Source organism: Manis javanica, chromosome 3 (assembly GCF_040802235.1).
Source record: "Manis javanica isolate MJ-LG chromosome 3, MJ_LKY, whole genome shotgun sequence".
Classification (NCBI taxonomy): Eukaryota; Metazoa; Chordata; class Mammalia; order Pholidota; family Manidae; genus Manis; species Manis javanica.
In genome coordinates this window covers 85,704,064-85,720,926 of record NC_133158.1, presented here as the reverse complement: position 1 = coordinate 85,720,926, position 16,863 = coordinate 85,704,064, and the positions used below count along the sequence as shown (strand labels likewise).

General features: G+C 33.4%; 1 protein-coding gene across 5 annotated transcripts in view; it reads left to right on the top strand.

The window, feature by feature from the left end:
* EPHA3 (EPH receptor A3) overlaps positions 1-16,863 on the top strand; it is a 371,224-nt gene that overhangs the window by 88,174 nt on the left and 266,187 nt on the right. The gene's annotated exons all lie outside the window — the stretch shown is intronic.

The following is a 16,863-nucleotide window of genomic DNA, read 5'->3' as shown; positions in this document are numbered from 1 at the left end:
GTGTTCATGTGGTCTGGATGTTGTCCTGTGTCCTCTGGTCTTTATTCTAGGAAGAGTTGTCTTTGTTATATTTTCATTAATATATGTGGTTTTGGGAGGAGATTTCCGCTGCTCTACTCACGCCGCCATCCTGGTTCTGCCTCAAGGACTGTCTTTTATGTCTTTTCTATGTTTAAAACTTGGCAGAGTATGGTGTGGGTGGGATCTGAAGAATGTATTTGTTTTCTCCCTTTATATTCTTTCATTATTCACTTCATGTGGGTCCTTATAATTACCACACAGACTTGCCCTAACACCTGTATGCATTCAGAGCATTCTAGGTTCACATTTCCCAATATCAAACAAAGAATGGTTTAGATTTAATATACTGTCACTTTCAGGGATGTGGTCATTTTCATGTGATTTAGCCTGATTAAGATGAAATAATGGCAATAGTAGAATTTCTTTTGTCTTAGTATTTTGAGATTACAGTCTTATCAATCAGTTAGATATAATGCATATAAAAATACTGCCTTATTTCGTTTGCAAGAAAGGCCTCTGGTTTCCTTCCTTTCTTTCCCCCTCACTCCCTTATTTCCTCCCTCCCTCTCTCCCTTCCTTCCTTCCTTCCTTTTTAACTTTCTTTCTTTCTTCCTTTCTCTCTCTCTTTTTTACTCCCTCACTTTCTTATCAGAAAGTACATGTCTACTCTGTTTATAGAAATGAAAACCTAAATCACAACATTATAGTTTTGATTAGTACAGTCTCCCCATCTTATTTTCTCATATAAACTTTTCTTTGTAAAATTTCCCTGTATTATCATGAGATATTAATTTATCTTGACAATAGATTGGGACTTTCTCAAAGGTTTCACAATCTGTACCTTGTTTGAGAGGCATAAGGACCTATCTAAATACCTCAATTCATCCATATAATGGTGTTGGCTTTATCTACTCATATATGCCCCTAGTTTAATAAAATGCAGGCCAGATGGTAAGCTTACAACTCACCTACAGCTTAGTTTACATTTTTCTTTAAATTTTTTTAGTGTTTCAAAAGAAAAACTGCTTAAACTTATTTTCCACTGTTACAAATTCAATTATGTGAAAAGAGAACAAGTCAAACTTCACATTGAGAAGTATTTTCTGAAATTTTGTTAGTGTGCTTGTGTAGAACTGCCAAGTACATTTATTAGCCCTAAATATTAAACAGCTGGCAGAATTCCACTGTATATAAATAAGACATTTGAGACCTGGACAAGTGCCATTTTGAATACAGCCAGCTGGTGCTTTTTACAGTTTCATTTCAGACTAGAAGTTCTGATTCCACAGTACAGTCAGTGTTTAGGTAAATGACAATAGAAAAACATGTTGTGAATAGGGAACTCTATAGGAAATTCCATTGCGTAGAAATATAACATTTCAAAGACTTATTAAACCAAGGAAATCATCTGATATGTACCTGCTCGTTGAATTTGTTGCATTTTTTTGTCACCTAAACTATGTTTTTAAACTTTATCTTTCTATGTGCCTATTTTGTAGAGATCTGACTTCCACTGTGCAAAATGATTGCTACTGTGTTTATCTATACTCTTCTGATAAAATTAAAATTATTTATTCAGATTTATAGTAATCACTAATGTGTACTGATGTTCGCAGTGGTGTGCAGTGGAAGTTTCATGTTAGATGGTGAGTCTTCTCTTTCAGGCTTTTACAAACTGTAACTTTATTTTCACTAATATTGTCATATGCATACTCTGTTGAAACACTGTACAAAAGCCTTTTATCATGTCATTACATCACATCAGTGTTTAACAATATACAAATATAATATTTCATTGAATAACATGTACAGATAAATGTTGGTAAAGTGACTTGAACATTTATGAATATAGTAAATATGAAATGATGAATTTGGACTTATCAATACAATACTAAAAATACCCCCTTGTTTTGATTGACTCTTATGTATTCCTAGAATTGGTAAGTATCATAAACAAATTATTGATACGTTTTTCATGTGTGCATTTGTGTGGATTTTTGTGTGTGCAAAAAGTCTAAATTAAGCAGCAGCCTTTTCACTGTAGGCACTTATCTGAGATAACTGGCCATCTTTGTGGCTTCACTTGAAGGACTGGACTAAGGAATACGATACAGTAACTCTCTTGACTGGTTGGAAATAAATAAATAAATTGATTATATATTAACACAAAAAATCTCTTAGCATCTCAGTCTGTTTTCTTTGACAATTTTAAATATATTTTAAATTAAATATGTATTACATCCTAAATAAAAACAAGCAATCTGAAGAATTAAAGAATTTTAATGGTCATTTTGTTTTCATATTTTCTAAGTTTAATGATTTGCATTATGAAGATAAGTGCATTTATTCTTTTTCATAGTTATCCCTTTAGTACCTACACATAATACTTACCCAGTAAAATGCTGTTAAAGAAATAAATTGATGAAGCACATCCAGGTAGGAATAAGCCAGCAAAAGTCTCATTCTATAATGGCACACCAATTGACACCCATGTTGCTAAATTCAGTGGCTCAGTCCTCAACCCCATCTTCATCTAGTAGGAGCATTTGACAAAGCTTATCGTTAATTTATCTTCTAGAAAATTTTTCTTCATTTGGTGTTACTTGGAGTATAGTAGTTAAGTGGATACCAGTCTGCTTAGAAAATTTTTATAAAAAATTCTTAAGGGAATAATTTAGCCTTTCTCAAGAGTCTGAAGAGGATTAAAAAAGGATTGATCCTACATTGTGAAATGAGAAGGATACCATAGGCCATAACTGATATAAAGTTGGATTCCAATATTAACATCCCAACATTCATTGCATTAGTATTAATATCTACTCCTTCATTCCAAGTGTAGTATTGAAAACTATACTAAGAGACTTAGCTCTCTTTCAAGCCACATCTCCCTTCTTGAAAACTCCTGATTTTGAGATCTTCCTTTGAGTTGTTTATTGCCCCTCCCTGGCACAATTGCTTTTAGTCCAAAAGAAGGACCCTTGCTTACATTTGCAATATTTTTTCCACATCACTTTTTCTTTATCACATCACTCTTTTTTTAATTTAATCACTGTAAGTACTCTATTTTTAACAATGGAATTAGCAAGAAGACATGAATTCTGTCCATATGCTCTTTAATTTTTTAGTAATATATCTTCTTTTGTGCAGTAGCCCTGCTATTTTCTACCCAAATAATAATAAAGGAAAACAAATTTTATACTTAGCTACTTTTATTTGGAAACATAATTTCACTGTTAGGCCTTAGCTGGAAACAGGTCTCTCATTGTGCAGAAAGTTGCCTCCAAGACACTTCCTGTGCAACACCATTAAACATCCTCCATCTGTACAGTTCAAGGTTTTACTGCGTAACTGTTTAATGACTACTCAACTGGTAGGGTATATCTGCTTTTTTGTTTAATTTTATATGTCTTACTGAAATCAGGTCCCACTTTCTTTTACTTTTTAACCCATGCCAGGAGAAGCTAAGAAAGGAAAAGATTTAATTTTCTGGACTGGTTTGATTATAATAAAAGTCTTAAATTCTTTTTCTAATTCTCTACAAAACTCAAAACTTCAAGACCTTAATCTTTTGATAGTTTAGTGTCCTTGTCTATTGGAAGAAGGCTTTAATAATATTTTATCCTAGAGGTTAATTGTGAGGATTATACTAGATTATACAAATCAAGTTAAGAAAATGTCTGCTCAATAATAAACATTTAGTGCACGATGGGAGTAGGAAAGCACCAAAATCCAAGAGGAGAATCCTAGGCATTTTGTTCTAGAAAGCACACTACACTGTTCATTAACTTACATTCAACATCTATGATACTAATGGACAATTCTTGGTACTGAAATTGATGTATGTGGGTCCTCTTAGATATAGATTTATAGGAATAGAAGGTTTTCTTAAAAACCACAAGGTTAAGATATTTCAAAGCAGTAAACTATGATAATGAATATGAATGAGGTAAAATATACTGCATATGAAAACATATATGTATATATATCTATAAAACAAAGCATATATTATACAAAATATATATTGTGTATATATATATATATATATATATATATATATAATAAAGTAGAAATAAATACTAAGTGATATTTATAACAACCTAATTGGTTGTAGAATTTAGGAATTATTTATCAAATAACCAGAGTATAAAATTGACTAAGATATTACACCAGAATATTTTCTTCCCAGTATACTTATAGAAATCTGTAAACTGTAGAGTTAATGTTGGTTTTTTTCAATATAGTCTATAATCCTACTTAATTTCTCAGAATTGACTTGTGTTCCATATTTTGAAAAGGTTATAATACAGAGAGCAAACTGGTACATGTTACCCTCTTACGATGACATATAGCTCTAGATGCTGAAAGATTCTGGAGGTATGTAATATTAGGAAAGTAACATTAAGAGCTATCCTGTGCTAATCCAGCACAAACAACTGCTTTAAAATGTAACAATGTTAGCCTCATTTGATCAGGAAAGCAGAAATTAAAATCCATTGTAAAATTAGAAGCAGATTTTAGAATTTATGTATTTCAGCACATATATTATTTACACCTAAACTTTGGATTTATCTGTGAATGTTCTCTGGAATATTTTGTAGAAGATTGAGCATTTTATTTGAATAACAAATAGACGTATAATGGCATAAAGTTGTGGTTTATATTCATATTTGAAACCACAAAATAATATGTTCTGTTGAATACCTTTTCTTTATATGGGTTATTTATAGGATATGGGAATATTTGAATGCCACATAAATAAATGGTCAACCATGAACAAAGAAAACAAGAACTCTGTAACTTATAAGGTTGGCTATGAATTTTAGATTCAAATTTTTTTTAAGTTCAAAATTTCTCTGAAGATGATAACTACTTCCCCAATTGATAGTGGTTTGGCAGTGGAGATGATTGTTGCAATTTGATAAACTTATTTTGCACAATTTCATTTGTCATTAGAAACATTTTCTTAATAATTTTTATATTGAACCAATGATCTAAGAATATAGCAATACCATGTTCCTGCATTTCTTTCAAGCCCATTAATCTTTGCCTGAAACTGGGGCATTTCCAGTTAAAATTTCATATGGACTATTAGTGGATTACAGTTCTACTAAAACTGACATTAAAGTTCATCCTTTATGTCATGCAACAATAGTGTGATATACTGGTACTAACACAATACTGAGAATATGACCCAGATCTTGACTGGTCTAAGATGTTATTGGCATTGTGACATTGAAAACTTTTATCTCTCTCTCCAGATGTAAATTTCTTCATCTGTAAAGGAAATCACAAGGTTTTCTCAGTGCTTTAAAAGAGCAATTTTAATATTTCCATTTCTTTCATCAGCTCATCTTTCTTTTCCTAACCTCTAAATGTAAGCATTTCAAAATAAAGTTTCTAAAATTCCTTTTTTCTTATATTCTTTTTTAATCCTCTTAATCATTTCCAAAGCTTTAACTATGCAACTCTAAAAATCTGAATTTTTGCTCTTATACCCTTTCTCCCCCTGACTTCTAGATGACCTTTCCATTTTTTGAAAATGTCTTTCTGTCCCATGTTGGCATATTAGATTCAGCTTATATTAAACAAAACTGTTTCTCTTCTTCACATAACTTTTCCTACCTATATTGCTCCTCTCTGCTAATGACATTATTTTCAAGTCACTAAAACAGATTAGTGGAAACTAGGAATGTCTTTTTAATTAAAGAGTTCTGGATTTGAATCCAGGCTCCACCATTTTACCAGCTATTTGATTTGGGACAAGTAGTTGAATCTCTTACCCAACTTCAATCCTCTCATCTGTAGAATTTGTTGATAATAGTATTTCCTGCACAGACTTTTTGCAGGGATTAAATGATACATTGCTGGGAAAGCCCATTATACTGACATCCTCATAAACTGGTAAATATGATTATCAAATGTTAGCTTAAAACCTCAGAGTCATTTGCAGGTTTTCATTTTTTTTCAAAGCAAATAGCCATTAATTGCCAAATCTACTCCTGAAATATTACCATCACTCAAAAACTGACCCATCCATTTATTCATTCAATGAATGTGTTATGTGGAACAGTGCTGGGTGCTGCTAATCAATAATGAGCAAAATGGACAAGCTTCCATTACCTTTCCCTTAGCCCTTAGCCACAATAACTCTCATTCATCTCCCTCCATTCCTCTTCCAATCCATCTAAACTCTTTTGTCAAAGTAATGCCCCTAAATCCGATCTTTCTTTGATTCTTGAGTGAAGAGAAAAACCTCAGTTTCATTCAAAACCATCCACCTGATCATCTCCTACTTCTTTTAATTTTTCTACTGTTCCCTGTATAGTAACCAATGTGATCTTGTGAAAAGGTGGGTTTATGGGTCTTCTGCTTAGATCCCAGATTTGGACCTAAACTTCTCCAACTCTTCCCATTCCTTTCCTCTGACCCAGCCATACTCTTTTCCTCCCTCTTCCTGGGACTTACTAGATATTCTCCGCTCCTTGTGACTATTTCCTTCAGATATACTCCTTAGGGCTTCTAACTTCCTTTTTCCTTTACCTTGAATACTCTTTTCTGATGTATCCATACTCCTTTACTCAAACATCACCTGCCCAGGGAAGTCTTCCTCGGCCATGAGCTGTCCTTTCAGGTCCTTATGAATATCAGCTTTCTGGTGAGGCTTCCTGGGCCATTCTTTTTAAAGTCTTACCCTGATCCCAACATGTGCAACTGTCCCCTGTCTTTGCTTTCTTCATTACTTCTTCTTAAAACATAACACTATTGTATTTTACTTCATCTTGCTTTTTTAGTCTGTCTGTTCTACTAGAATGTAAGATCAACCAAGACAGAGATTATAAACCATTTTGCTCATTGTGTAATTCTGGTAACTAATAGAGTCCCTAATGTATAACAGGCGTTTGATAAATAGGTATTTGATAAAAAATCAAGCAAAGACTAACTCATCTCTCACATGAGATGCTTCATACCTATACTTAGCAGGTGTATGTTTTTATACCTTTGTCCATATTGCTTCCTCTGCCTGGAATGTGTTCTTTTTCCTCTTTCTCCATCTTCATCTATTTTTGCTGGTCAAAATTTCACTTACATTTAAATTTCTTGCCTAAAGACCACCTCTGGGCTGGTATTCTCTTTCTCTGGTCTCACACTGGGTGTTGCCATTCTTTTTATATATAACATATTCTTTACCCTTCTCTAATGTCTCACACCCAACCTTTCATCAAGTCCTTTGGCTATAATAAAAATACTCCAGAAATTAATCTGTTCTCCTCCACCAATAATATCATATACTCTGTCACCTGAACTATTATAATAACCCCCTGATGATCTCCCCTCATAGACTTTGCTCTTTGTGGTTTATTTCCACAGAATAAGCAGCCTTTGACCATTTTACTACATAGATGAGATCATGTCACTCCTCTAACCAATCCGTTACTCAATTCCTATTTTTCTGAGAATAAAATCCAAAATCCAAGGACCAAAGCGCTGTTGTGCTCACCTGCCTCTCTGATCTCCTGTTTCCCTATTTCATGGCCAGGCCACTCTGCAATCAGCCACAATCCTCCTTGCTATGCCTTGATTAAAACACTGCCCTCATTCCACAGCCCATGTGTTTTCTGTTTTCTCAGCCTGGAATGCTGTAGCCACAGATATTTTCTTGGCCTAGTTTCTCACTTCATTCAAGTGGCTGCAAAAATAAGAACTTAGCCTTGGCTAAAATATCATCTTTGTCAACACACCTATGGTCTTCTATTCCCTTAGCTTGTTTTTACCTTTGTTTTCCTCCTGAGGATTGTCACCACCGCACCTATCTGTGTGTGAGTGTGTTTGCTTGCTCTTTGTTTTCCCTCAAGTAGAACATAAGCCCCGTGAAAACACTTGTGGCTTTATTATGTTTTCTTCTATGGAGTGGGATGTCCCTAGAGCATAGAAGGGTTCCTGGACCACACTAGATTTCTGTTGAATGAATGTGACTGTCTGAAATTAGGGTTGTACACACATAACTCTACTATTATAATATAAGAATTTCAAGGGCAGGAAAACATGACTTCTGCATCTTTATCATAATGATAGTACCAGAAAACAATTTTGTAGTACAAAAGTACTTAATAAATATTTGTTTTTTGTAGAAGGAAGCAACTATGTAAACACTTATTATCAGTATCATCTATGAAGCAAGTGAACAATCCTGTAAGGAACATATTATTATCATCTCCATTTAAGGATGAGATAACTGAACCTTAATGTACTGACCCGTATGGAGTAAAAGTAGCTATTTTTATTTTATTAAAATATAGAATATGTCTATTAATATGTTATACAGATAGGTTATATACTTTTTATTTAAAAGGAATAGTGAAATGTCTCAAAATTATACAACTATAGTACCTGCTGAAGTATAGAATATTATTGGCTAAACTTTTAGGCCTCAGAGCTTAGCAAATTTATCATAGAATAAAGACAGCAGTCTCATTTATAATACAACTATGAAACAGTCCAATATTCAGTTATTTTGTTAACTTTTTCCATTAGTTATATTTCCTGAATTTCAAAACAGTAAAACAAAGTAGTCTCATCACAAATTATGGTCCTTACAGAAATTTGAAGAAACTAGTAAAAAAGAATAATAAACATGGAAAGCTTAAAATGAAAATATATTCCTATTATTTTATAAGGAAAAGGAAATCCATGTATTCTGATGACATTTTTGGTTCACTTAGCATTAGCGGAATAATGACGTTTGTTTACTTACTCCCAGGTGCCACACACTGTTACAACTATTTTAAATGAACAGCCTGCTTTTGTTCAAATCATCTCCAGAATTTACTGTTATTTTCCCTATTTTATGGATATGTAAATTAAATCACAGTCTACTAAATCTCCCATTAAGAAGCAGAGCTAGGTTTCAAACCCAGGGTCTGTGTCTAGAGTTCAGATCCTTAATCTGAATTCCCCAGGATCTTGAATTGATAAAGGATTCAAAATGTTCCTAAAACCAAGAATTGCTACACCTGTGGGATGAATCGTAGTCTCTGCAGCTTTAAAATTGTTGCTATAAAGCAGCTTACATTTCATGGGAATGTTCTCAAGAGTTACACTTATAGTGTTAAAAAATAAACCTAGCCGTCTGAAGATCTGTAAAACTTAGCATACATTCCACAGTGACATGAGTTAATTTCATTTCCGTCACTGTGAGTGCTTCACAGGTATATTGCAAATTGCTATGAATTACTGTGGCTGTGACCCATTATCATAGCAGGAAATTACATGAATCTCACAACTGATATGAAATGTACTGCTGTCACTGCTATGCATTGATTTATAAGTAGTTAGCCATTTGTAATAATTCTGTAAATGTCCATCTTAGCAGTTTTCAGTCTAGACAAGTCAAGCAAGTGTGCATGGAATTTTCCCCTGTTTTCAAGCATTTATACTAAACTCTATAATTACCTTTTTATTGGGCAATTTCATACTGAACATTTTCCCAAATACTGGAAAAATGATAATCTCTTTGTCCTACTCCCTAATATTTAAGGAAAATGTTATTGTAGACATTTGGCTGTATGTGAACATGAAGACAGAGCAGGAAATCTTTGATAAATATAAACATTTTCCAAACTTTTATGGAATAGATAAATGGTTTATTGAATGATTTTTTAATCATACTGACATCCTCTTTTCTGAGGTATTTTTCAGATAATCATATTCCTTATGATTATAGTTCTAAAAATAAAAATTTTGCATCTGTCTCTTTTATATTATAAACAGAAGTATTTCACCATTAAAACCAAACCTCTATTATGTAAGTTACACTTTTCTGATCTTTCATTTGATGTTGACATTCCTCCCCTTACAGGAAAAATAAATTCAAATACCAGGTTTAATTGTAAGTTTTTGGCAATGATGAATTTAGATATGATCTACCATGGTATATTTTATATTTTAGTACATCATGTCTGTTGCAGGTCAATTCTTCTGGCTAGAAATTTACTTTTTTGATAGATCTTTAAGCATTTTGCAACACTTCAGAAGTTTTTCTGTTATTACCGTACCATCTCCCAGGCTTTAATATTTTTTCTTCACCTCCCAATAGTTTTTCATCAGCTATTCCAAAAATCTTTACATAGGTTTACTGGCATAGAGTTTCTAGAAATTTCTTTCCCACTTTTAAAAAATTTTTACATAATGTTTATAAATATGGAAGGTCTTATATTTACTCAGTTAGGGTCATTCTTTGGCACACAAACATCTACAGTATGGGTTTTTAAATTTCAATGCCTGTGTACCCAAAGCACATTTCTGTGTTTTGTCAGTTATGTAAGTTTAACCTCTTTCACATCACATGATATTTAATTTTAGTTTAAGTCTCATAGGGTAGGCTTAGATGTTTGGGAGAGGAAGAGGAGCCAAACAAGAGGCCGTGTAAGAGAGTAAGAATAATAAATAAAGAATAAGTGAATATGTCTTCATAAAATAAAAATAAATATAACAGTGGATATAACAGGGCAGTATGTGCCCTAAGAACATGTAGCCTGTTTATCTACTTCCCTACTATATTATTGACATGCAGTATAGCACAGAGTAGTTATTCAATAAATACAGATTAAGTGTCCTTGAAAGGAGATATATACAGTTTAATGAGAATACAGTTTCACAAGAACAAATTGAAGAAATGTATTTATTTATGTATTTGAACCTTGATATTTTTGTCTGTTGATGCTTGTGATCTTTCAGCACAAATAGGAATCTTTCTGAAATATGTTTAAGGAGTTAAGAATTCTATTATAATGAACTGTGTTATTCTCTGTGTGTATTCTGTAGACATTCATAAGAAAAAAAAATTAAATCTCTTTATAATACTTTGGGAAATGTTTAGTGTACATTCATTCAACAGAGGTCATCTTAAGACTTCTCTTCCAGATCTTTGCAGTAGAATTTCTCTAACAATCCTCCTCTTTTCTTAGGAGAACCAACTCCTGGTCCAAAGCTAACCATGTGCCACTTTTCAGTAGTTTCTTATTGCAGCAAATGAAATAGACACACGTCAGTTGATATTCCCAGACTGGCACAGATCTTTCTGTTTTAACTAACTGCCCCCTGCTCAGAGCTCTGAATTCTATAGTGGAACCCAGTTCCTTCACCAGGTTCTGTCATTACACATCTTCCTATTTGCTGACAATTTTTCTCTCTATATATGCCCCATATTTCTCCCTGTAGGAGTTCTAGACTTACTGCCTTTCCATTTCTTCCTTAATGCTTTCCCACAACATTGTTTTCCTGCAGTGGTAATATTTCTTTCCCCCACAGGTCCTTGCTCTACCTTCATTAAAGAAGCGTATCATCATATCATCAATAGGAAATCATCCACCTTGTGTGACACTTATGCCTCTCCCTATAGCATCAACTTCTGGGTAGCATAATCACATTTTTACCTATTTTATACTATCCAAAGTTTGTAATACAGGCTTTGCATATAGAAATACTTAATAAATACATGTAGATTAGAAAAAAATTGCTATTAGAGGAGTATCTTAAAAAAATAACAAACCACCATAGAAAATCCCAGTAGGGAATGATCAAACTCTATTAAACTAAAAACAGAAGCATCTAAGATCAGTTGTCTTGCATTCATACCAGCATCAATATGTGATTGAAGGTAACTCTCCTCTACACACTGTTTATATATTTTTGTAATGCACACGTTTTACATTTACCACCAGATGTGCATTAGAACATTATGATTAGATTTACTTTGTTATACTAATATCTTACAAGTCTTTGTGGGAGGTAGAAGTTGAGGTTATTTAGGTGAGTTTCTATATAAGGCATGTCTGTGACAGCAAATCTGGAATCAAAAAATAGACAGGATGAGGGCTGAGCAGAAGGCCATTCAACAGAGACAGGCAGGACAAGCTAGAAACTTTATACAGAGTTGCTGAGGAAATTCAGAAGTCTTGGAAAATAATATTGGAATATGCTGTCAAGGCCAAATAGAGATCAGAAGTTAATAATCCAGTTGGCCAAGGGATAAACAGCGTTGGTTTTCAACCTTAGAGGTAATTAGAATCACCTAGGTAACTTAAAACCAAGTAATTAGTTTAGGTAGGCACCCATGAAAACAGTATTTTTAAAAAGCTCCCTAGAAACGTTTAGCCAGAAAAAAGAAACATTGATATAAGGGAACTAGACAGACTATGGTCAAAAATATGGGACATTTGTCCATAGGTGCAAAGATGTGGCAACAGTTCTAAGAACTCAGTACAGTTCCACTGAATCCCAGCTGGAAGGAGAATGACTAAAATAGAAGTCCTAGAGCGGTGAATCTGCGGCCACTCTAGTTTTTGTCTCTGCCAAGAGGTTTAAGGAGCTGAGAAAGTACTGAGTGAAGAGGGAAGCATTTGTGAGTGTGAGGTGCTTGCTAAAGACAAGAGACGCAAAGGTAGAGGTTGACAGGGGGCCAAAGGATCCTCACACCCTCGAGCTTTCTGAGATGCTGTCTAGAAAAGCCTGCATCTTATTATAACTGGACACAGTAGCATATCTTGCTCAGTATTCCTGAAAATTCTAAACAGGGCTATTACATCATCCTTGTGCTAACTCTTCCTTTTCCCACTCTGAAATTTTTTGTTGGCTTTCCTCATTATAACCTCTGGTCCTTTCACTCCTTTCCTGGCTTTCCAGCTCTTTTCAGTGTACTTTACAACCTGGGAGTTGTCCTGTTTGTATCAGTAAGGCGATTCTATTGCCATTATAAAATTTTTGCTGAACAGTTAGAGGTTAAATGTGGGTGGAGAAATGGATAGTAGTCATTATATTAAGATTAGTGGCCATCTATATGGTCCAGCAATACAACTTCTGGGTATTTATCCAAGGAAAACAAAACACTGTTTAGAAAAGACACATGCACCCCTATGGTTCATTGCAGTATTATTTACAATAGCCAACATATGGAAGTAACCTAAGTGTCCATCAATAGATGAATGGATAAAAATGATGTGGTATATATACTCATTGAAATTTTACTAGGCCATAAAAAGGAATGAAACTTTTCCATTTGTGACAACACGGGTAGACCTATGCTAAGTGAAATAAGTCAAACAGAGAAAGACAAATGCCACATGATTTCATTTATATGGGGAAGCTAAAAAGCAAAACAAATGAACAAACAAAACAAAATAGGTACAGACATACAGGAACAGAGAACAAACTGATGGTTGCCTAAGTGGAAGAGGGTGGGAAGACAGCCGAAATAGGTGAAGGGGGTTAAGAGGTATAATTTTCCAGTTATAAAATAAATGAGACACAGGAATGTAATATACAGTATAGAGAATACTGTCATTAATATTGTAAAAACTATATGGTGACAGGTGATTGCTAAGCTTATTGTGGTGATCATTTTATAATGAATATAAATATCAAACATTATGTTATAACCTTAAGCTAATATAATATTGTTTGTCAACTATACTTTGATAAAAATATATAAAAATACATAAATCTAAAGAAAACATAAAAAAACATTATTGTCCAAACCATGCTAGGCATGCCCCTTCTGGGCATTTCTATCCCTAAACGATAGCCTGCATTTTGTTACAGAAGCTGGCCTCCAACATCAAATCCCTGTCTCCTCCCTCCTCATTCCCCTGATTACAAATGTAATTCTCTGACTTGACCGAAAATCAACATTAATAGCAACAAAACCCCAAAACAATTCTATTCCTTATTTGTTTCAACTATTTTATTTTACTCTACTTCTTTTATATAATACTACTACAAATATAAATCCACATGAGTGTGTGTATATGTGTGTGTATGTACCTTAGAGACCAGAATGGGCTAAGAAAAACTATAAATAAATAGAAATATAATGATTTTTGTAAATATATTTGTGAGTGATGCTTGACAGGGACATTCTTACTGTACGTGATCGTGCAGCTCCACACCTGAATTGCTGCTGCGTGGTGAATGTTTGTATATCTCTAGGATGAGACTGAGTTTTGAAATGGCTAAGAATGTGTACAAAAGGAAAGAGTGTGGAAGTAAGAAAAATGAACAGAAAAAGAATAACATAAACCAACTTAATACCTTTACAATTATTTGTACAAAATTAGTCATTACTAGCATTTTGTAAAGTACAGAGCTATGTGTTTACTGCAAATGTAATATTGTAAGCATTAAGGATATTGGTGATCATTTTCTTTTTATTGTCACCCACAAATTTCTCAGAAACTGGTTGTAAGTCATGAAAGGTAAATCCTGAAGTGATTTTTTTTAACTTTCTTAATATTTCCCAAATTGTGTTAGGCTATGAATAAATACATTGCAGGCTCTCCCTGTCTTAAAGAAAATGTAAACATATTCTTCCTTACTCCCTATTAGCAAGTGGCTAAAAATGTATCCAGGAGAGTAATTAACATCAATAATGTGTATAAATCCTTAATTACTATAATTGAGGTTTTTGGAATGATAGTTGTTAGGTTAAATATTGATTATTAAAAATATATGTTTTCCCCCAAAATACATACTTAACTCAGTTGACAAGGAACTGTGCTATCTAGAAAATATAAAGTAAGTGTCTCCTTTGTATCCTACAATCTTTTGCTGATGGGAGGTTTACTGTGATTATCCCACTGGAAATAGATTTCAGAATGACCTTTCTAGGGAGAGGAAGTCTGGATATATGGTTTTCTTATAGTTGTAATAATCTGGAAAAAAAAGGAACTCAGCTAAGGCCTCTGTGGTCCAATAATAAAAGCTTGGAGTACGAGACTTAGAGCCAAGCTTAATATCAGAATTGTTGATTTTGGAGAATTCATCTTTAAAAAGAATTTGAGCTTTTCCTATTTCTGTATCCCTCTCTGCTGAAGACACTGTTACTGCTGGATACCCTTTGCATGGATTTTTTTTAAAGGATTAAGAAAATGAAGAGAAAGATGCTTTATAACCCCCAATTCTATATGTCATTCATTTTCTTTTTCCAAGTATACCTTGGGACAATTACTATGGCAATATAGTATCTCTAATAATTTACGGGCATTTATATAAGTTCTCGGCAAAGGACATTAGGGTAAATATGAGCATTCTTTAAATGTAAAGTGTAAGCTTTACAATAACAACTTTAATAATGATTTCTGTTGTTGGGCTATTGAGAAAATGCTCATTTAGGGGTTTTATTTCTACTGTCTTTGAACCTCAGCAAATGCTAGCGTTAGAGACTTGCTGGTTCTGCAAATGGTCTAAGATGACAAGCCACCATCACTTACAGGCAATTTGGTCTTCATTACAAATTAATGAAGTGATAATTGCTCTCTGCAACCTTTTATGGGCAAAGCATGCTGGTGCTGTTTGCATTAGCTTTTAGCAATTTATACCTTTGCATTCAAGGACTTGTGAGAGCTTGCCAATTAGTGTTAGAGGAAAATGTTAAACTACATTGAGATATCCATAATTAAAATAATATTTTACATTAAATTATGAAAATCTCTGTATAGTCTTTTCTCTCTGTTTGATGTCTAGTGAAATGCTGTTCATAGCAGGAGCAATTTGCAACTGATCCATCAGTTACTAATTCTTATCTATTCTGAGAAGAAAATTTGACCTAAACATATTTAAGTCATTTGGTTTACTTTAAAATGGTAATGTCCACAATCTAATTTTCTGTAAAATGTAGACAGAAAAACACTTATTCTCTGGAGTTTTTGTTTGCTCTGTACTTACAAGCCATTGTAGAACCAGTGTAATGATAATAGAGAAATTTCCACATGATTGTGATTTTTTAACATCAGTTTTCTGAACCTTCAACTGTGTTCACTCTTTTTTATTTTTCTGATATTGAACTTGCACATTAATTTTTCTCTGAATATGACTTTAGTGTTTAGGCACCTCAATGTAAAAAGCCTCAGAACTAAGAGTCCCATGTAAACTTTTCTTCTTATAGCTCTCTAATACATTCATGAGATGAATGAAAATTTGTTAAAAGTACATTCTGCATATTTTCTTCCATTATAATATAAACATATCTTATATATTACATTTAGGATTTTCTATAATGGTCCAAATTTGTTTCCTTTGTTGAACTTCGGGTGTGACAATGAAATCAAGCCAACTTCGCCTCCAGAAAATGAGTCTCACACATCTCCCAGAAGGTGAAGTTGTATGCTGAATACTATGGAGGATATGAAGAGGTCTAAAATTTAGCAGACAGGTGTGAATCTAATCTTAGCATGTATCATGAAATAAGTATATAAATGAACAAGACATTTAATAAGGGCTATGTAGTACAGGAAGTTTCTTAAGAATGGCAGGGTGATAGAAGGCATCAAGGAGAAAGGAGCACAGTCCAGTTGGGGTTATACTGTAACCAAAAGAATGTCCAACATGTCTTTTGGAGACAGTCAAAAAATAGACAAATAAATAGTTCATGTTGACAGGAAGACAGTATGTGCATAAGTGAAATATATAATTTACTAATCTCAGTTCAAATTTTTAGCAAAATATAAAGGGAGGTTGGGACTGGTTTTTAGAAAAATGTGGACACCAATGTAAAGAGTTTGAAGTTATTGCACAGGTAATAGGGAGCCATAGAAGACTTTGAATTTAATTACGACTTGGCAAAAGATCTATTTTCCTGGCAGCCTTAAGCAAAATTGGGCATGGTGAAAAGAAAGTGGAGGTATAAGGATAATAGAAACAGATGGTATAATAGTTGTAGAATCGTAAGTGAACAACAATGTGATGTTAAGTTAAAATCTCAAAACCTGTTCTAAGGATCACAGAAAACAGTGCTTTGTTGTTCTGAAAAGTCTTGAAACTTTTTAACTGGTTTTACAATGAAAAAAAGTT